The sequence below is a fragment of the Syngnathus acus genome, chromosome 15 (assembly GCF_901709675.1).
Source record: "Syngnathus acus chromosome 15, fSynAcu1.2, whole genome shotgun sequence".
Lineage (NCBI taxonomy): Eukaryota > Metazoa > Chordata > Actinopteri > Syngnathiformes > Syngnathidae > Syngnathus > Syngnathus acus.
The window spans coordinates 6,199,731-6,223,667 of NC_051100.1; positions in this window are offsets into that span (position 1 = coordinate 6,199,731).

Below are 23,937 nucleotides of genomic sequence, written 5' to 3' on the forward strand. Positions count from 1 at the left end.
TGATTGAGTAATGTCTGTCTGTTACAGTCTGCAAGCCAAGTCTGTTGCTCTTGTGCCAGGAGGTCTATCTTTGTCTTGAACTTTTCAACTTTGTATTTACTCAGGTTTTTACCCAAGTATACTGCCATGATGCTAGTTGCTGTGGGTGATTAGTAAAGGAAGTCAAAAGTTTTAAAGGACATTTTAGATTGCATGTAACAACGTGCATTTGATTTATTTGTGGAAAGGTTTTGGGGCTGAGTAATTCATTCAACATTCTTTTTTTTTTTCTGCTTATTTGGCTCTCAGTTGCGGGTGTAGCAATCTTTTAAACCCGTTAACCGGCTATATCCGCAGATATTATTATAGATATGGTATTGGCAGCACATTATATCATGCCTTATTTTTACAAGAAACTTATTTTTACCCGTGTGTTCCCTAATTATATATCATAGACAGTATGGTGTATCAATTTGACATAGATGATCTTGCTATGATTTCCAATTTTTGATTTTCAGGGGTTGTATGTAGTCTTGTGGTTCATGTGTTGTCATGCATGTTAGGTCATTTTATTTGTATTTTTACCCATCAACCCAGTCTCTCGTGTCTTCCAATCAGCCCCTCGTGTCTTGTCCAGGTGCTCCTCATTCTCTCTTCGGTTTGCTTGTAATTATTTCAATCGTTTCCTTTTGTCTTGGTCGCGTCATTGTGTTTACTACTTCGGTTCCCGTCGCAGTCAGTCACGCTTTTCCTGAGTCATGTCTTATTTTCATTCCGTAGCGAGTTTATGCCCAGCTTTGGTTTGTTAGTTTGAATCTCATTATCTGCAATTTGATAATTTGGTTTTTGATTGCTCCCAGAACCTTGTTTACCATTTTGTTGATTCAAGTTCAAGTTCTTTTTTAAAAGCACATCGGCCTTGCCTTCCTGCTTCCCTCTATTTGGGTCCCAGTCATACAAAATCTTCACAGATTTTTTTTGTAGTTGTCGGGATGAGGCTAGTACAACACAACTCCGATGTATTTAAAATGGGACCACAGACCAAAAACATCCAGTGTGCCGTTGGCCAGGTTATGGCGCAAGATCCTCCTATGACGTGTTTTTTTGTGTGGCAAAAATACAATCAGTGTTCCATTCAAGTTGATTTGGTCATCCAATTGTTAATGTCAATAAAGATAGTGAATGAGGATTTTGTGTGCAAGTCCAAGCCTAATTTCATTGTCATTTCATCAAAGTGAGATGTGAATTCACTTGGATGGAATGTTGATTGATAAACACTCATTTAATTACTGCTCTCCATTGGAATTCCTTCACCTAACAATATCACTACTGTCCTGCCAGCATGGCGGAGGACTATAATTAACCATTGATGACCAATCCAGTGCCTATTACGTCTCGAGAGTCCAGCTCACCCGTGACACGAATGAGGACCAACGGTATTAAAAAAAAAATGGATGGCTATCCAGGTGACTGGAAACGAGTCCAACAATCTTTTGACTGCAACTCAACCCATCAAGATCCCTCTTGTATCTGCAAGCTTTACATGCAGGTATGAATGCAAGATAAAGGAAGACAAACATACACATGCACAAACATGCACGCTCACAGAAACATGGCCGGGCCACACGTTGCCTACTTTAAGGACCCACTCGTATCGACAGCGTTAAGTGAAACCACATCCTCTCTGATTGAATCTGTAGTCCTGCTGGGTCTGCAGGGTGGCTGTGCAAACAAACCGAGCCGGCCCATTACAGCCCGGCCTCTGTGGCGTCTCGCTCTTTCTCCGGCTTTCTGAAACACGAGTGCGTGAACACACATACTCATACACGCACATATCCCTAAAAACAAACGCTTAAGGTCATTTGGGAAGTTGCATTTAGTGGGGTGAAATCCTAAACCTTCACATGTTCTCCGACCTTCTTTATCTAAGTCGAGAGTTAACTACATCACAAATACCCGCACGGACCTAATAATTTTGCAATATTTATTCACATGCTCATGCATGCCTCTTTGGCAAAATCTGCAATGTGTTTCTTGGCAGGTCGCCGAGGCAATGGGAATGCCGTTAAATTGCGTATGATTGTTACATCAATTTGTTTGACAGAAACTGAATGTGACATAACAGAACGGTGAAATGGTACAAGAAAGGAAGATCTGCTGTATGCAGAGTGTGCAACGTGACTGGGCATGATGAACCCTGTTATTTTCCCACAATGTTCACTTGGCTGTCTTTCAGCTTCAGTAGTATGATCGTGCAGATTTAGGCACCTTTTATAATTCACTGATGAAGTCAACCCTCGAGCTTTGTTTTCATTAGCCCTCCACCGTTCCTTTTATTGACTCTTCAACCTTACTTAGAGTTTTGCTTGATTGCACTTCTAATCATTGAACCCTGTGAGGCAACAAAAAGAAATAGAGCAGAGTTACTCGTTAGATTGGAAGAAAAAAAAAATTTGCTTCATAAAGTCTGTACTGTTCGGGAAATGTCAATTTTTGAAAAATAATGGAATAAACAGGAAGGCCTCTAAAGCAGTCGGTAAACATTCAGACTCTGTTGTAAAGAGTTTTTTTCACCTTTGGGTAACAATGGAAGCATAAATACTGTAATTATATGACTAGTATTTAGCACAGCGGCTAAGGTTCTGCGATTTGAAGAAGTTGAAAACCTGCGACTTTCTCTTTAAAAGTAACAAGTATTGTTTTCTAATCTGCTGTAATTTGTGGTTTGTTTGGTTGTCTATTTGCTTTTTTTGTACTGTGCCTCCACCTGTAAAATCAATTCACCAAGGGATTAGAGAATTCCAAGGTAAATGAATCTGCATAATCTGCATTGTGTCAGCTAATCTACGGCTACCACTGTGACCTCTTTTTTTTTTGAAGCTGCTTACAGTGCACAAGGCTTTTAACACAGTCATGGGAAAGTGTTGTCTGTGATAAAAGTAAGGAAGATGAGTCAGATGAATCAGAGCAGCGAGGCATCATATCTTATTTGCACAGTGGTTTCCTCATTTGTCCAACAAGTGACATGCAGGGCAAATGTTGTCATTTTCGGAGATCACTAAAGAACGTTTTCTCTTCACTTAAATATCCTCAATGCCTGTTTCTGTTTTTTTCTCTTTGGTCTGTTTGATTGTAATTAACTGTTGTGCAAAAGCAATGGAATAAACAGGTCAATTCAATAATCCATCTTGAGGTATTTGTGTTTAGAACCTAAACTCTCAAAGAAAAAAACAACTGAAAGATGAGGCCCGCAAGCTAAATAGATCTCATGGCACATTAATTAAAATCACATTTCAAAAGATGATTCGACATGTGTTGCATAATTAAATAATTAGCCACAGAATAGTGATAGTCTCATGTCACTTCATCACTATGAGTAAATGAGGTAACTTGGTGGATAATCATAAATTAATTTTTTATTGCAAATAAATCAAAGACTGGCTTGACAAAATGAACCCCCCTCTTTTTTTTCATTTTTTTAAAGTTAAGAGTAACTTTATCTGGTTACTCTGCAAAGATGTCATGGAAAGAAAAAATAGTCATGACACTTCACCTGCTCTTCTCAACATTCCCTGCTTAGCTCCTTTTGGCCATGGTTAATACAAACACACAGTGGATGAAACTAAATTTGTGCCAATAGGAAGTGGGATGACTATTGGTGCAGAGCATGAAGATTTGAAAACAGACTATGGCTATGTCCATGTGGTGCTCTCTTTCTCTCTCTCTCTCTGTCTCACTCTCCCTCTCATATGCATGCTAGCACAATCCTAACCTCACGTTAATATAACTGCACACGATAGATAGGGCCACCCAAATGTTCAGTGTGCTTCTTTCATTTTCTGAATGGATTGTTTTGTGGTTTCACACAACATCTCTTTTCCTCCAAGATGGTATTCTTAAAATAGTGGAAAATAGAAATGCTCCACTGCACATGAAAACACACAGGCCCACCCAAAGTCTAATGTTAGCAGATTAATGAAACTTTGTTCCAACTGTGTCGCTTTTGCATAGACAAGGTCCATTGATGTGGAGATTAAGGGGCTTCTTGAAGAGAGAATGGATGTCTCCATGATCTTCTGTCCAGAAGGTTAGGGTTGTGGTGTCCAATGCAACTTCATGACCAGCTCAACACAACAACAAACCAAATAGGTTGCAGATGTTGTTCCACTTGACTACCAAATTAGTTGTAAACTCCGAAGATGTAGGGGGGGGGGATCTAGACCTCGGGGTGGGGGTAAAAAATGACTTGAATCCGCCAGTATATTTCATCGAGCAAATGTGCAAACATTTACACGCATTTCTTGTACTGTAGAAAAATCTATTTTGCCACAAGGGGATTTGAACTGTCAGCAGTCCGCTGACACTTGCTTAGCTGTGTTCACACACCACACAAATCATGAACCTTAACCTGACAGCACACAAACCTACTGTTCAAACAGGTTTTTGTGCACACACATACACAAACACGCTAGCGTTCAATAGAGGGAATGATGTTTTCGGCAAGAATACAAATACTGTGTGCGTGTGCCAAGCTGTTGGTACGCCTGGTTTCACTCAGCATATGAGCCCCGTGACCCCCCTTAATGCACATCAACACACACACACGCACCAAATTGAATACATACAGTAAGTATCTCGAGTATTCTGTATCTAGATACATATTTTACTTCTTCTCTTCCCTCTGTTTTAATGACGTGTGTGTGCGCACACGTGTGTGTGTGTGTGGGTGTGCGTACGTGTCGGTATGGAGAGAAAAGCCATGGTGACATTAAACACGGTTGAAGGGGAGAAGGCAGAATAAACAAGGTCCTGAGTAGAAAGGCTGCCCTTCAAACACTTCATTCAGAGAGCATAGTAGCGGGATCAACTGTGTTTATCAGAGCGCTGAAGCTACAGAGACAAAGAGGGCTGGGGAGATAAGGGGGGAAAAGGATTTAAGGAATGAGTATTTGAATATTCAGGGAGGAATAAGGCAAGTTTTTATTTAAGGTGGTTATGCACTTGCTTTGACCGTTCATTTTCTGCATAGTCAATAAAGCTCGGGCTAAAAATGGCTCCATCACTTTAAATGTAAGCCATATTTTACACTAATGCAAAAGTTGGATTAAGCATGAGGGTGAGGCCGAGCATGACTAAAAGGGACCTGAGGAAAAGATAAGACTTACCGAAGTCAAATTCCTTGTTTGGCATGCTCAAACATGGCTAATAGAAATTCTTGAATCTTGAAATGAATGGCTGATTAATAAAGCTTTAAAGCTGCGATATCTATTTTCCATCATTGTCTGAGATAAAGTGTATGTACGGCGGCTTTATTGTGTGCGTTTAACTCTGAACTTGTATCCCAATCATAACGTGTCTCTCAGCAGTACAGGAAATTGTGCTGGGGTTTCGAGTGTATTACATGGACTGCAGTTCAAAGGCAGAACCCAGAAAAGAATCAAAGAAACATGAACATATATGAGACTGGAATCCATCTCATAGCATGCATCACTCCGACTCTTGAGTGTTCTTATGCTGCCATGCAACAAGTACAACGTGAGCTCATAAATCACACAAGTATTAGGAGTCCAAGAACTTTTTTCCATTTTGAGTCAAGCCAAGATCATGTTGAACTGACCTGTTTTTCCTTTTTTTTTCTTTTTTGATCTTTTATTGTTTTACTTATTATCATTGTTATATTTATTGTTATATTATTTTTATGATTTGTATTCACTTTTATTGAAATGATAAATGTTCTTGAAATTAGTCATGTGTGGAATGACTCTGAGGACATCCACTAAACACAAGCAGTTGCTCCTCTATTTGTGTCTGGCAACTACCCGAGTGTCGTGTCACTTCCTAATGAGTTCTTGCTCTGTTTCACATCACAATCAAGCAGTCCGTGATTTATCCAAACTTGGTCGTGATGGCGCACATAAGGATTTGCTATTGAAAATCTTGAACAGGTTTAACATGTAGGATTTGCGGCGCCACCATTTTCCCAGCAGTCACTCAACGTAACTGACAACGCACCATAATTACACAGGATAATCTTCTCGAGGCATCCAATAATTGTGCCTTTGCTCAGAAGCGCACACACACATATCATTGTGTGTTCAGCAGTTGGGAACAGGGACCTAAAAATATGCATTTTTACTAAATGATCCAGTTTCAAATGTACCCATAGTCAATACTATATTAAATCATAACCAGCGTGAATACAACCACAGATGGGTGAAATGAATCTTGCACCAGCATGCAGAGATTCATCATAACGCAGATGGAACAATGTGGTGCCCACAAGGGATATTAAAATTTGGCATGACACAAGCACGCATGAATCGACAAGTTGCTCTTTCGGCTTGTACGAGCTCACTCGTCATGCTGACTCATCCTTTGCTCCGGGTCACCCCCGCTCACCCTCCCCTCACCACCTTGCCTCTGTCATTCTCACCACTTTGTCCTGCTCTAATGCAGCATTAGCAATCAAAGAGTACTCTAATCTCTGCTGGCTGCAGACACACAAACCTCCTTTGTTTCAGTGCAGAGAATCACAGCTCAGTGCAGACATGGAGAAAAATCTCAAGTTTGTAAAATGAACCCCAGAAAATATTTTTGAATGTTCTGCACTGAGGCCACTTCTCGTCACTTCAAATGGAATCCATCAGAAGGCTTACTTACCTCCAGAGTAATCTGTAAAGCTTGCACATTAATGACTTGTGCATGTGCGTGTGTGTGTGTGTGTCTGTGAACATGCATAGTTTATCCGCAGTTCAAATCTTGAACTAGTAACACGTTATAAAGTCAGACATGCAGGCTGTGAAAATATTTGGTCCGGCTCCAGAATAAATATAGGAAATGCACTGTTAATTTATTTCTGCTTAAGTACAGCCAAGGCCATGTGCCGAATGGACTGTTTTCATTCTCCCTTATGCGTGCGTGTGCATGTGTGTGTGTGTGTGTGTGTGTGTGTGTGTGTGTGTGTGCATGCATGCGTGTGTGTGTGCAGAATGGGCCCTTTCAAGCTGCAGAATAATATTGTTCGTATCCATCCAATTATTTGAGTGTGGCCTGCAGACACGTTTGAATGTTCCGCCTTGTACTCAGAAATTATTCTCAGAAATCCAACTACTGTACACGTTTAACATTTACGCTAATCCGACTGCAAGGTTGCTCAATTTATTTGTTTTATCACACACCCATTTGAGATGCATACTGATTTTCCATCCTTTTTTTCTGAGAAGCCATTCTTGATAGGAAGTTGTGCAATAGGACTTTTTTTTTTATTTTTTTTTTTACAGTAAGTCTTGAAAGTGGCACTGAATCATTTGTTAACATTTATAATGTTTGCTGACGTTATTGCTTAAATTATGAATAATGTGAAGCTTGAACAAATAAACAGAGACGGGGTTGCTAGCAGGTTAATTGATTGCAACCCAAATGATTGCTTGGAAGAGTCCAAAATATTTAGGCTTGAAGAGAAATAGAATTTTTGATGATGCCCATTCAGGTAACTAAAATAACAGAAAACACAGCATCATTATTTTATGCTCACAGGTTCCCTAATCCCCGAAATCAACATTGGTTCCACTTCCCCGAGATGATAAAGCAGAGTACCAGTCACTCTTCTGTCTCAACATGTCCAGAGTTTCATCCGGCTATGTAGCAGGAAATTGCCCCCCCCCCCCATACCTTTTTTTTTTTTTTTTTTTTACAGGGCAAACCGCAAGTTTGTTTGTGTGGATGCTTCCTTACCAACACAACTTACCGCACACACCCACACAACCTGAGTAGATATACGAGCACACAAACATGCTTGCACAGACTTGCACAGATACCCACATGCAGAGATAGCTGGAAGATAGCTGGAAGGCTGAGCCAACTATCGTGCGTATTTTAGGGTCTTGTCTGTATTGTACTCAAAAGTCTAGCAAAGATTTGGAAGGTCTGATGACAAACCACAAGGTCTTACGACATGTTTCCCGTTAATGCTGCTCCATACAATAACTAGGACATTGTGTACAGTAGAAGTTTGTATACACTATTGTGTGTCTTGGCCTATTTTTTTTTTTTTTGGATGGCATAACTCCCTTCCAGTGATTTGTTGACTTGTTGAAATTCTAAGCTTTGGTAAATAAATTGGGAGAGCAATTTGTTTTTCTATGTCCTGGATAATGGTAGGTTTTATTTGCAGTTAAAGTGATGGAACCTGGCTTGCGTAAGAAACGATAATAAACAGACTTTCATCAAGCCTCAGATGATTAGAAACTATTATGACAACGTCAGGGCTGTTATCGCCTCTTCAAGGTTGAAGGTTGCTTTTGAAAAGCCCTTTCAATTCTATGCAATAACGTAAAACTAACACAAACTGGCAGAAATGTGGGCCCATTTTGCTTTTCAAAGGACTGCAGATGGAAACCTAGAATCCAATACATTCAGTTTATACAGGGTGTGACAAAACAGATACATATATTCTCCACAGGACTCATAAGGACCCTGCAGAGGAACTGGTCCACTTGCCCCTTGGATGTCGTTTTATTGTGCAAGTGATGTTGTGGCGAGTCGCTGTGTCCATTTACATTAAATAGAAACTTAAAATATTACAAAGAATCGTCCATCTTCAACTGCTAAGAGGCGATTCCGTGATCTACTACAGGAACGTCAAAGACCTGAAGGAGGTTATCTGACACCGATCCCCAAACGTTCTTTTCATCCATGTTCCTTTCATTTCCATCACTAATATTAGCTCTTTGTACGCTTGACTCCATCCTGTGATTACCTAAAACAAGGACGTCTTTCAAGGGACCCATCAACAGTCCATCTGGAAGAATTTTCATCATTCCAACAGTCAAACAAAATGTGAAGGCTAGAAGCGTACAGCACAGGAATGGAAACAGATTGAAAACACACAAAAATTGCGGGAAAAAAAATAGAATATTGTTCCGTGGATATTTGAGTCTGCCGTGATAGTTCGTGAAATGGGCAATTTTATTCTCCTATTGATCATATTTCGTCTCACGTTAATTAAATGTTAATGTAAGGTTTGTTTTGGCTCTAAAAGACTAAATTACATTTGTGAGACACTCTCAGTAAGAAGCGTCTGTTAATCTGAGTGTCACATTTGTCTTTCACCGATACACTCTAGACCTGTGAGAGGATCTTGCCAGAAGTACAGATGTTTCACCTAGTTCAAGTGTGTAGTCATGACACACACACACACACACACACTCGGTCCAAGCTAAACAGTTGGGCAGGTTTTGATTTCAGACCTGCTGCAGCTTTTAATGGCTAAGTCAACATCAAGTCAACAGCCGAGCATTACAGCTGGTGAACGTTGGGGCAGCCCAAAGGTGGGCCTTTTATACACTCAACCACTTGTGTGTGTGTGTGTGTGTGTGTGTGTGTGCTGAAGGATGTGGTGATGGAATTCAAAGCATTGTTTGCCTTTGGCTTGGAGCAATGTTAAAGACATTTTGCTTCATAAAAATCAAAGGTACCTACGATATCCCTTGGCACATTCAAGTGTTCAAGTGATGACTAAGAAGATTATGGAGTTTCCTTTTTAAAAAGGTATTATACCGTATTTATACGATTGTATGAGTTTTGATCACAGCTTTCCTGAACACAAGACTCAACTTGAATACGTAAAGCTTTTGCCTTTCAGCACAAAGCACATTTCTGGCAGTCGGTCAAGATCCCAAGCCTGCATCTGTCAGACATTTAGTGAACTGTCTACCAGTGAAATATCACCAGAGGCTAACAGAGCTAGGACGGAATATTTGGTCTTGCACCTTGGGAGTCCAAGTATGTTTCAGGGTGGGGGGGGGGGGGGGGGGGGGGTCCCTTGCCCCCGCAGCCCACCCTCTAGCTGCGCCACTGAATCTACTTACTTACTCCCCAGCTATCAGCTCAATAAGATTGACATATCACCTTTACATTTGCCTTTTATTAAAAGGTCTTTGACAAGACCCATTTGTCAAGTGAACAGGCTAACCTCAAAGCCACCTCTGCTATGGACACATTTGTAATGTCAGTCAACTTTTCTCCAATCACAGCTGACATATTACTTTCTTTATTGTCTGTGTCGGTGACTCACTTGATAATAAATAATTGTGGGCTGATATTGAGCTCATAGTTCTAGCCCTCAGTTGTATGGCACATATTCCACTTTCATTATAGCTTTTCTACAGTCATAAATAGGCTGTTTCTGAAATGTAGCAGTCCAGGCAGCACTAAATACGCACTTTTTACAGTCGTATCTGCAGTGGATAATTCCAGTACATGCTGTTTAATAGATACTTTTATGGCACTGCGACACCCACATCAGGGTCTATTACTTCACAACTTTAACAAAGAGTCCTTTAGGAGAGAAAAATGAAATGCATTACAATACGGTATGTTGTGAAACTAACCTGACGTAAATCCAATCATAATTCATGTCGTAAGAACTAGAACATAAGAAATATAATAAGACAAATGAAAAAATATTCGTATCGATATTTTTGTCATGCAACTGGTTAGGAAGTGCGCTGATAAAAAAAAAAACATTGAAGTGGCTCATCCCTGGCCTATATGAAGCAGAACAGAATGTTCTTGGCTGACAGCCAGATGGTAAACGAATATCTTTCCTTCCCTCACTTTCGATTGACTTGTCTCACTCCTCAAAATGAAACAGGAGAAGGAAGAACAATTCCATCAGCAGGAATGTCATCCACGACACTGTTTTGCATGCGCAATTTCTCTGGGATCGCATTGGTTTTACCGCTAGTGTGCATTTTGCTGACGACAGGACACACTGACACATATACCTGTTTCTGCAAACGCAGTGTAAGGATGTATGGATGTAGTGATTACACACCGCTGAGAGCCAAGTCTTACTCTGTAACTCACTCAAGCTGTTTTGACGGGACTGGGCAGTTATGTTGTAGACCATTGCTGGATGGAAACATATACTTAACTTGCGGCTGCAAATCTTGACAGTATGTATGTGAGTGTGTATGTTTGTGTGAGAGAAAGAGAGAGAGAGGTCTTGGAGGTCAATGGTTGGTACAGAATATTTGTTTATGGGTGTGTTCAAGACGAGTACGTAATGAACAAGTGCACATGGAACGGCTGCTGGCTCAGTTAATGAGTGTTCTAGGTCAAGAGGTGTGTCTTTTTAACCTACACGTACACAAGATTGACAACAATGAGGTTCATTCAAGAACCTATCTTTATGAATGTTAGTCTTAGTTTAATCGCTTAGTTTGCAAATATCTGCCCATCAGTGTTTGTTCAAACCGAGGTCAAACACATTCTGTTTGATTTTTTTGTGTGTTGTGTTAGCAAAGGACATCATACAAATCCATTGGTGATATTTAAATGCAAGCCGTGAATCAGACTTGTTCAAACTTGTTTAAATTACCAGCCACTTCATAATTATGGTTACCCTCAGGGAGTCAGTCATAACGGTGAAACCACACAGATAAGATTTAATTACGGTTAAGTACGAACCTTTTTATGTTTGGTTTTATTTTTGGTACAGTAAAGGAACAAAAGGAAAAATAATCCACCTAATTTTTTGTGTAAGTAGAAACAAATGTATTGACATTTACAATTTATTTTTGGGAAATGACATCACCACTTTGTCTCTGTCATAGGAAATGAAACATGCAGACAAGTACAACAGTTGGTCGTACTTTAAATTAAATGAAATCATTGGAAAATATGTTACAAAATCTACAATCATTTGTGTAAACAATATGAAATACCATTCAAATTTAGGGACACCTAACAAATGGAATAGTAAGAACGCTGATTCTAATTACTATATTGTTGAATAATCATCCATTGACACATGTGGAATTGTGCGTCTTTCGCCAGCCATGCAAGCCTTTATCAATAAACAATATACTGAGTCCCGTGCACATTTTGCTTCCCTAATTGAATTGATCAAGAGGACAGAGTCAATGGAAAAAACTCCTACAACCAAAGATGAGAGGATTTTCAGTCATTATTGCTCCCACATTTGCTGGTTTCACTCAAGCCAGGATTCCTATGGTGCCAATACTTGTTAGATAACTTGATGACGTAAGCTAGAAAGCAGAAAAGCAGCAGATGAAGAAACACAAGGGGGCAGTCTAATACAAAGCATTAGAGATGCAGACAGCTCGTAAACCAAATGAAAACTAACTGAGGCTCATATTCTTCTTAACAAAAAACCTTCCACAACTTTTCTTGTTAATGCACAGGACCATTAATATGGAATTAACCAATGTGGAGCCAGCAATAATTGATTTTTAATGGATTTACAATACCAAAAGTAAGTGACGGGTCGCTGAATCAATGTGATGGCCAAAGACAAAAATGTATCTTCTCAGTATTTTAATGTTCAATATTCATTCTGCACCCCTTTATGATTAGAAAAACAACACCAGCTTTTGCTAGTCACATCCTCTAACTTAGATTCCATTGGATCTGCATATAAAGGCTGTGGTGGTTGTAGTGTGGCCTGGAGGAGGGCTAGCCCCCCACCACATCCCACCCCCCTTATTGCGAAACCTTGATGTGGCCACAGAGGAATGAGGGCCACAGCCACAGATGTAGCTGCTATAGCATGCTGCAATATGATTCACAAAACAACACCAGGCGCCTGCAGCTATACTCAATCACAACGTGCTGTTTGAGTGTAAAACTTTGTGGCTTTTTTTTTTTATGTGTACACTGATTGCCAGAATGCTACTGTCATTTGATACAACACTTCTGTTGATGCCAACACATTTAGTCTTGAAATCAGTGTTATATTACATTTGCCACCTGCTCTGTGAACATTTTAGTTCACATTTCTACCCCAACTATGGATGCATCTTTTTTTTTTCCAGCTTCATCAACAGCAACCTGATATCAACAAAATCAACGTGATATACTCAAGCCTAGTTTTTCAATTCAATAGAATTGAAATCTATATCTGTAAATAAATAAAATAAAGTAAATAAATAAAAAAATGTATATATATAAATAAACCGAATGAATTAACATGCCCATTGTGGCAGTTTCTGCCAACTCTTTCCAACCCTTCGCCCCCACACCCTTTATTTATCATCCAGCCTGTTTCATAAGTTCATTCATGATTAGGCGGTCTGCTTGATGAAAGTTGAAGTGGCTGGTACAGGCAGGTGCCTGTAAAAAGCGGGCGGGGGGGGGGGGGGGGGAGAAAATCAAAGCAACAGATTTATTAAGTGTTTAAGACTGGACAATGCAGCTCAAAAACTCAAGGCGCCCTGGTTTCACACATATGTTGGGGATTGACATTTTTGAGCCCCGGGGGAATGGTCAGAGCTGACAGGAAGCAATCAGCGCTTATGTCTCTTGTGTATATGTTTGCCTGTGCATTGGTTCTCACGCATGCAGGGAAGCTTTCAGCAACTGGTGAGAAGGAATTCGACTCCAGTAGCAATGAACCCCAAAGATTTACTTCCCCTCTGCCTTCACCCCCCCTCCTGGATTTCCCTTCTTCCTCCCTTCCCTTCACTTCTCTTTCACCTCTTCATCGTATCACCCTCACACCACCTGCCTTGGAGAGACAGCTGCAGAACACATTATGTGCTGTGGGAGCGAGTGAGTGAGTGAGAGATAAAAAGAAAGAAAAAGTGAAAGAATGGAATCAAGCATGTGAGAAATAGAGAAAAAGCAAACTTGATACAGTGGCGGTGACATTGAGTATTTCTAACGCTTCCTTTTCTAAGTATTTACATCTGGTCTCAAAAGAAAACCTGCGTCTTACTGGGAACATCTGGCCAGCAGGTCCACATCATAGTTAAGAGGAGAATACTGATTCAAAAGGACAGACACTCATCGGCATCCGAACATCTCACCATAAGAATGTTACACTTCCTGTGTGTTAAGCATTTGCTTGGCTTATGGCGGAGGATGAAAATCTGATCTGAGTCCGCTGCCAACTGAGTGCTCATTTCACAGTTCCTCAATTTCCAAATTGCCTGCTCATCATGGAAAAGGAAATTTCTTGGAAGAGAAGAAAATATATAGAAAAAAACCCACTGGAGCCATGTTCCAATTTTAGATTCAAATCACTCTCCTCCAATCTTCTCTATTATTTTGGGCATACGCAAAACATTCGGCTTTTGATTTATGAGCGACTTTGCGGGGTTCATCATGAATGTGTGTGTTCACATATGTACGTCCGTGCCCATATTCTCATTCATGCCTGTTCCGCTTGGTCTGCAGTGTACACATAACCTTCACGGTGCAGCTGCTGCCACAACGTGACTCGAGCCACCAGCGTTACTGACTTCCTAAGCATAATAAACATTCAATCATGAGCCCAAGTCATCATGTCATTATAATTACACAATGTCTAAAATTCTGGAAAAAAAAAAAGTGGTTTGTGTCTACCAAATGACTCAAATAAAAAATTGGTTTGAAAAAAAAATAATTGTTATTACTCGCTCACTAGTTTTGCTTTTGTGTGTTTTGTTCTGGAATTTGAGTTTACCACTGGCGCCAAAGGGATGTTGCGAGACGCAGCGTTGTGAATTTGAAAGCCACTACGGACTTGCCTTAATAGAAACACGGCACGCCGAAATCGGTGCAAAAACAAAAGTGCGAGGGAATACAAATGTGTATATTTTCAACCAAAACAAGGGTGTGCTGAAGTGCAGCACTTCTGCTTTAGTTCTTTCAAATGTACTCCTCGCTCAGGTAGCTGCAACTTGTAGTGAAGATATTTTGGTTGGCGGTTACCTGTCTGTATTTATTTGTGTCATTGTCAAAAACAGTCGTATTGTCTGAGCATATTTGCAGAGTGTTAATGATTGTGGAAGTGTATACTTTGTGGCTCCTTCATTAAAATGGTAACCGGGCCACTCTGACAATGAATGCTCTGTTCTCTTTATGTTGAACTTTTCTTTCTTTCTCTGCTTTTCCCCTCTGTCGCAATCGCTTCTCATCTCTCTTTTCCAGTTGCACTTAGTGAAACCACAAGCCCACAAACACACAAGCACATTTACTCTGACCTTAAATCACTTTTTCAAATTCTCTTTTATGTCAATTTTTCTTTGGTTAAACTGGCTTAACTGTCAGGCCTCTTTAGTTTCACCTTTAACACATTTCAACTCTGTATGAACCATGCAGTCATAAATCACATGATACACAGGCACACTAATGTTGCTGAATTACCTTTATGTGCTTACGTACGTATGAAGATGGCTATCCACGTGACCTTAATAGTAAAAAAATACAAATAAAGAAAGCATTTATTGCTGTTTTTGCTCTTATGCTAGTTTCAGAATGTACATTTCTTATTTCAACCATCATGACAAACAAAAATATGCCTCTAAAATTGAACTACACAAAATATTGGGTGCTGAATCAACCGCAAATCGTATTTGCTTCAGTGAAATGATTTCGATGTTGGAAATGTTATTCTCTACAAACCATCTGCCATTCCTGTTTGTCTAGAATCCTAAAAGTGATAACAATTTGGAATCATGTTAGCTTTGGGATTCATTTTAAAGTAGGAAAAAAACAAAGACTATTTTGGATACATACAAAAATGTCTGTGTTTGCACATACTGTATGACACATTGGTGTATTTTGGCTTAAAACACCAGTAAGTGCTCCAACTTTGAAATAATCAGCGCTGTTGGACCGTGAGAGCGTCTGGGCTTGGTTTCTGGTTCACCTGTCCCTGAGGATCAGGAGTTGAGCTCAGACTGAGGCGATGGCTAAACGAGAATCGTTGGGGTTGTGGTACCCCTCCAGAGACCGCTAATCTACATGTAGTGGCGTAACAAGGATCAAAGTCCTTGACACCCGTGGCTCCCTTGGGTCATGTAGCTCTGAATCCTAATGCCGTCATCCACCGCCATCACCCCGATGTTCCCGAGCATCAAAGCTATCGATTGTGAAGGAGAACCAGGTGGAGAACTGGCTTATGCATGTGTGTAAGATTTGAGCTCTCTCAGCACTGCAGCTGGGCAGCTTATCGAGCCGCCACCACCACAATACAAATAATGACGCTTCCGATTTTCAAACCGTTATTTCCTCTTAAACAAAAGTGCCCCTTTTCGTGGCATAACCATGTGAGTCACACAAAAACATTACACACCCGTGACTTGAATTCTTAACAGTCATTATTCAGCCAAAGGCATCATGAATAGCACATGCTCACGTAACAGACACTCCACTCCCAGTCAATCAATTGCCATTAAAAAGGAAATGATGTAATGCATTGTGTCATACATACAGACTCATAATACTTTTGGCCATGAGGAAGCGAAGATGAAAAACAGAATCCTGCAAACTGAGTGTGCTGTGCTCCCACATGGCTGTCAACCCGGGCGGCTCTCTTGCACACACACACACACACACACACACACACACACACACACACACACACACACACACACATACGGAAAACCCTTAGTCACCTACATTTCCACTTTGCAAATTACAGCCTGAATTACGGCGCCCACCAATCATAGCATGCATCTGTCACCAGCTAGGCGATCATTGGTCTTCTAGGATACTCGCCGCCACGCAAGGCTGTTGAGGCAGATTTAAGGTGGTCATTTGCAGCTCAAGCCTATAGTTAAGACCATGGGAAAAGAAGGTTGGCCATCTTTGGCGCCCTGCGGACCCTCAAAGAACTCCTGAGGATTGCAGGGTTCCCAAAATGTATATACAAAATATGGTTTGTTTCACATTGCCAAACTACATTAGTATGTTTTATGGGTCCATCCAAAGGATACATATGGACACGTTATATAGCACAATTACATCCTGAGTGGCAAATGCCAGAATTGATATCCATCATATGCAAAATAAGAGCCTTGTAAAACTTTGTATGTATAGGATTTGCCCGCAGAACATAAGATAGTAGCTCCAAATACTGTCGGGTTGGGAACAACACAGTTCGGGAGAACCACAACAAAAGTGGCAAGGAGAAGCCAAACAATTTACATCAAGTTATTTTTACATGTCATGTTTACATACTATACTTCCAAAATACAGCATGCCGTCCACACAGGACCGCAGTCAACTAAGTAATGAGTATGATCACGATTCTCTAGCACTTTTGGATGAGACCATTTGTTACTTTTTGGGGGTGTTTTCATCAACACGCAAATCTGGGTTTTTATCCTTAAAGAGTTTTTGGAAAAATATGGCCAGGGTCACTTATGGTCACTGGATGGGACAGGTAAAAAAAAAAAAAACAATAAAGAAAAATCAACATTAATATATTTAGCTGCTAACACTGGTTAATTAATATCCATTATGCTTGGTCATCATTTTATCATCTGTGACTGAAGTTTAGGTTGTACAGAGAAGACGATAAGAAGAACCCACAGGGAGTGAAGTGTTGTACCACATATGCCAAGCGAAATGACGATGGAATGTCTTGCTCGTGTTTCGTAGTGCGTGTGGGTGTGAGGTCACGGGTGCGGCCTTCAAGTGTTTGTGCTCGGGGAAGGTCTGGACAGGGTCAAAGGGTAAACCGTGGGGTAAAGGGTGTGAGTTCAGACAGAATAGAGTGTTGTTTGATGTTTGAAGAGTTGGATGTTAAAATGTTTGTGTGCTTGGCGAGATTAGTGTTACAACCCTGGGAAATTGTATCAATAAAAAGCTCAACTCATGAGAGAAAACATCTACGTTTGTTTATTGGAGAGCGTAACAAACGAAGAACTACATGGCGTGGAGATGACTGTTGCATCTGCGATGTTTAACATTGACCGCTTGTTGTGTCGCATCATGGAAAATGTAATCAAAGCAGGAATAGACACACAAAAAGGACAACACACACATGTCGCGTGTGTTTGTGTGTCGCTGTCAGCAGGTCAGTCAGATAACCAGCGGCCTCCTGTCAGATCTCACCGAGTGGCTCACTTGTCACTCCAACCTGTAGACGCCCAACATCATCGCCACTAGCACTGAGTGTTGAGTCATCGGGCCTCTGGATAATATCCCACAAACACACCCTTACGCACACAATCACACATTGACTCCATTCCAGAGGGATTCTCCACCTCTGGAAGGTTTCCTTCTTCTGATGTTGCACCCAAATCTGAACGAGATCACCGCCTGTTGTGATTCTTTGTCCCCCGCAGCTGTTATTTGTTTCTGATCAGATTCTGGTTTGTTTCTTGACATCAGCAGGTCTGCATGTCTTGTTCATTCAAAGTGATGCTCTCGGAAAGGTTAGCAACATGGAAGCAGATAGCCAATCCAGACCACCAAAGAGATGTCTGACTGCAAAACTTTGGGTGATAATTCAGGAATAAGAAATTCCTCTTCATTGTTAGTTTGGTCAGTTGGTGGGTAAAAGTATTACTACAATTACTAAAAGAAAAAAAAAATGAAATTTAGGTTGGTTGAAGTTAAACAGAGTCAGCATTTGTTGCTAAAACACATACACAGTGGTCCAGCTCTCAGGTTGCAGTGATTGATGACTTGAGGCAGGGCTTGGCTGCAACCACAGACACACAGAAACACACATTACTCACCCTAAAGATAAGCAAATGGTCCACAAGCCGCCAAGTGGTTTGCAAAAACAGGTAAAACTGGCCTCCGCTGAAAATATTTCATTACCTTGCCTCAAGCTACCACCTCCAGAAAACAAAAAGACAAAGTTTGGAAATCTGATTGTAAGTTATAAACTCTGTTTTTCTCTGTGCCCAAATGAGAAATTTGGGAATACTTATAATATCGGTATTGTTTTTGTGATAACTCATTTCCAGCACTCACTAACATAGGTGTCAACTTTGTTCTCAGCAAACCGTTTTACAAATTTTACGCTGTCTGATTGAGCAGGTTGATCTGATTTTTTATTTATTTTTTGCTTTGGAATTTGAAATGTCAGAAAAAAAAAGAAATATATTCTTTGAGTTCCTGGACCTAACTTTCTGTACCCCACACTCCCAAAACTGGCTACTATCAGCACCAACAATTGGCCCAAAAATTAGAAAGTGCTTTTTGGATTTGCACATTTTAACCATCAGTAGATTCAAATCCTCTCTTTACTTTGAATTATTGCTGAAGTGAATCTATTATTTAATCCATGGCTTGCAGGAGACCCTCCATTAAAGCAAATTTTAAATAAATCAGAATCTGCTGCGTATTTTTAGACGATTATTTTTCTGCGGTGCAGATATTCATCTCCTCGGTGCAAGCACATGTTGCTTTTGAAACATCTCCAATGGGGACTTGTCCATCCTTCTCTTACAAAACAGGAGTGAGCAAGCAGATGAATAAGCATGTATGGTTGGCCTGGTACCAACCCCCCCCCCCTCCCTCCATCCATCCATCACAATCAACACTAGCAGTCGACCCGATAGGCCCCAAAACACTCGGGGCCACGACTTGATTGTTAACACTGTGAAAACACAGAGGAAAGAAAGGCTGGATAAGGGGCAAAGAAGGGATACCGAGAGCATGGGGGTAGTTTGGGGAGAGGCGGAATAGCAGAGGGGGAGGAACGCCAGAGGCCCTATTTCCTCTCTAATGGCCCCCAAATGAGGGAATATGACGGCATGTTGCTCTGTGAAGCATCTGACCCGAGGGAATGCAAGTTAGCCACGCCCACCTCCAGGTCTTTATATGACCTGGACAATACACACATGCACCCATAGAAATAGAGGAAGGCAGATCCACATTATTTAGCATACATTTCAATATGACTGAACACAAAGATGACCAGCATACATCGATGATAAATACCTATGGCAACAATTCGTTCTCCACTTTGGAGTCAGTCCATTTAAGGTACCAAATATAGTTTTTTGGCTCATTCAGGGCATTTAAAGGTTCTATCTACTCTCGTTTCTTGAAAAGCATTCCATATTTTCTGTAGTTCCTGACATCATAACTTTTTTTAGTGTAATATGGGTCACCTTTTTTCTTATTGGGTTAGAAATGATTTAGAAAAGTAGTCTGAAAAATAGTCTGTCATCAGGACCCGGAAGTGGATGCGTCTGTACTACGGTTTAATGTGCTTTTGCGTAACTTGAATCCATCATTGTGCGTTTGTCTCATCCTCTGTCATCCCCGCACTTTCCCCCCCCTCTCTCGTACGTATACGCTTTTTATTGGGAAGGAAAGCAGGCCTACTTGTTGAAAAGGCCAATGTGATGAGTGAGAGAACCTGTTTCACCTAACAGAGAATAGATATGCAGGTGTAGCCTGTGGGCCCCCCATCTTGTTTTTATACAGACAATTGAGCGTAACAAGTCCCAACTATATCTTCTGACAGCCATTACAATTTCAATGATCGTGTGGAATTGTCATTGTATGGGGAGATTTTCCATGCACTCTGTGCGATGCTTCTGTGTGCGTGTGTGTGCAAAAAATCAGTGCGACAGCCTGCATATTTAAGCACACGTGACTTTTGAAAAAATGTTCTCTGCTGCTAATGTGTGACGGAGCTGATAAAAACAAAACCAGATGTACAGATCTACTGTATGATGCAGAGTGAAAGCAAAAAAAACAACAACTTTGTTTTCTTCTGTTGTATGCAAGCTGGCTATGCATGGGAAATATAACGAGTGATTATCAACGTTACCTGACAGGCTCTACTTGTTTGTGTGTTTGTATGTGTGTCCTCCTTAAAGAATCCCAGCACATTCCTGTCACTCACATCTTCACAGTGATGAATATGGCAAGTGGAAATTGCACTCTTGCATTTGGAGGTGGCTGACATCAACCACCTGCTGGAGGGAACTTTTCAGTATGATTTGAACGTGTCTTTAGGCTCTTTCTGTGTGTGGGCATACATGTGTGTAAATCATGCAGCAAAAAAAAAATGTAGGGGAAACCACAATGGAAGCAGAGTGCAACAAATGAGGCGGAGGGGGAAGCAAAGCAACTTGCCACAACACCTACCCAAGGTGTGACACTCTTCACACTAATGACACACTAATTATTGCTTGGCTGAAATAATTGAAGTGAAGCAATTTAAGACGGAGTTTAAGGCAGTAAGCCTTTACCAGAGGGCTAATTTCCTCTGAGAGCAGAGGGGCCACAAGGGGATATTCACCCTGTAAAAGAATCTGCAGGTTATTGCATGAACACTGGTGAGAATGTACAGTCCAATCCAGATGTGCAATACATATAATAAACTTAAGAGTTCATGTCATTTGCAATCCATAACATAACCTAACCAAAGATGATATGGAGCGTTTATTCAGAGAATGAGTCGACTCACAAGCTGCTCGGTGACCTGACGGACAGCGATTACCCAGAGGGCACGACCAAACACCTGGATGAGGTAGTTTGACAGAAAATGCGTCTTCCCTTAGCAGTTTGGGCTCATGGTCTTGTAGCAACATGCTTGTCTGTGCAGGCTTACAAAGTTTTCCAAACTCTTACTCCACAGTAGGGGAGGGGGGGCTATGAGCAAGTTGCCCTTTGACCTTTGTTCACCATCTTCAAAATCCCCCAACAGATTTGGTCATTTCCTTCCAACCCCGTGTGCATTTTTCCAAGGAAAGACTATTTTCAAGAAAAGCTCGAGTGAAGGCAATGCGACACATCTCTGTTAAATTACTGCAGTCAATGTTCAACTTGAGAATTGAATGGAAAATGACATAATCCAATAGGAAATCATGCATTAGTGGGGAAAATTTCATTTGGATCAATGGAAGGTATTGATGTCAAAACAAATGGCATAGTGTCCTGTTGAGATAGAGAAGAGAAGAGAAGAGAACAGAGGAGTTGACAGAGGAGTCCAACCAGTGTGGAGGCTCTTTGTTTGGGCTGAACTACAGAGGAGCAAAGCTTGGCCTGCTTTTGGGATCTGTGGGTCAGCCAAGACTTGTGGATGAACCAAGAGTGCACAAGCGGCTGGTCAAGCCCGTACTGACACAAAGAGGGCTTTCTCTGACCGACTGCAAGTCTGCAGCGACCCGGGACGTGCAATGACAAAAGGGAGGCCGAGATACAAACACACAAACACCAATGAGGAACATCTCACACAAACATTTCAAGCGAAACTATTCGTCTGTCCGTCATCTTTGGTGATGAAAAGTACTTTTTGTTTGTGTTACAAATGTTGCCAGCAATATTATGTAACAAACAAAACCACTTTGGACAGTTTGTTGTCAGTGTCACATCTTGTTGTCTACTTCCCAAATTGTTTTAGTAGGTGTTTGATTTGTTGCTTTGTTCCCTTTGTTTTTTTGGCTTGTTTAATTTTCTATCCATGGTATTGTTTGCCTTTTTGTTTTGTTTTTTGGGCATTGAAAACATTTGTTTTTGCAAGATTAGCTTTCAAGCTGTTGTCGATCAAGAACTGAAATTCATTTTGTGGTGAAAAGGAATATTTAATTTCACTGCAGAAAACTTCCAGTTATCATTTTTTTCCATCATGCCTTAACCCTAAATGAAGTGAGGTCTGGACTGACCTGGGTTAAACACAGCCAGCCCCCCTGCCCAGTTAATGTTGCTTGATTAAAGCCTAATTGGGAGCTATGGGGTATATAAAGAGCAGCCCCTGTAAAGATGACCTTTCACCTTTGAGCTTTAGCCCCTTTCTCCCCAAGATCAGAGCAACCTGGAGAGAAACACTAAAGGATCCAGACGCCTGTGCGAGTGTACGTCTGTGATCTGGCCTGTGCATAGGTGGGCAAGTCATGATTGTGTCCTGTTGACACGGCCCAGCCTTGGCCTCCCTGCTGTTTTAACAGAAAAATAAAACACACGCGCACACATGGGGAGAAGCCATGTGAGTCAATCATTATTCTATAAATACAATAGGATAGCCATGCAATATTTAATAATAGTTGATGTAATAACTCAGGAGGAATCTAGGTTTTTTTCCCCCCCCCAGAACAAATTTAAAAGCCACACCACACAAGCAATTATGCTTTCACGTTTTTATTGGACACGCAGTAAACATTCACAGGGCATGGTGAAAACTTTGGAAACTCCCGGCTCTAACAGCTAATTGGAATCAGCTAGCCTGGGGTCCCGTCAATCTGATGAGACTCGATTTGTTGGTTCTTCTTAACCATGATTGGAGTTCATTCGACACATTGAGTGGAGAAAAAAAAGGCACAGCTCAGCACCATCAAAACCTCAACTCAGTTAAGTATAATACTGTAAGGTACAATATAATTTGGCCTACTTTGCTACACAAACACACACACACGCACACACACACACACACACACACACACACACACACACACACACACACACACACACACACACACACACACACACACACACACACACACACACACACACACACACACACAATAACCCTCCTAAATCTGGTGTGAATAAGTATAAGATGACCAAGGTCACCTGAAGTGTGTCAGTGTGTGTGTGCGTGCGTTCATAGCTAGTAAAATGGTAGATGGAAGGTAAGGTGATGCACTAGGGGACATGGGGTGAGCAATCAACCCTGGGTGAACTCCACTCATTAACACACACACACACACACACTCACATGCATACACATACACTCACTGTCTTGGGCTAGAGATAACTGAGTCAAGGGCTCTGGGGTCAAAGTTCAGGGCACTGGCTCATGGGCAACACATGGAAGGGATCAAGAGGTTCTGGATTCCATAAAGCTCGAACAGGGACGGACTTATTTATGGCCACACGGAAAACATCAGACCCTTCTCCCTGCGGTCAACTCCTTGACTGATAGATATACAGTAGTGATAGAATCTAGAAAAAAACCAATGTCTGAAAAGCTTCCTTTCTTTCTTTTTACATTTGCTTGCCAAAAGATGTCATCACCGTTGCTCTCTGACAGGATATTCAGTGTTTTCTCCAAAAGTCAACGAAAAGCATGATACAGTGACAGTTTGTCTGCATAAGAGTCATGAGGGGGCTGAAAATGAGCAGGATGTTGTGACAAGTGGTGGTTTGGGTTTTGCACCACATAAACTTTCAAGAAACTTTGCTAAAGTTACCAAAAATTGCAGGCTAAAAGGCACATGGGTTAGCCGATGTGGCAGTAAACATGCAACGTTT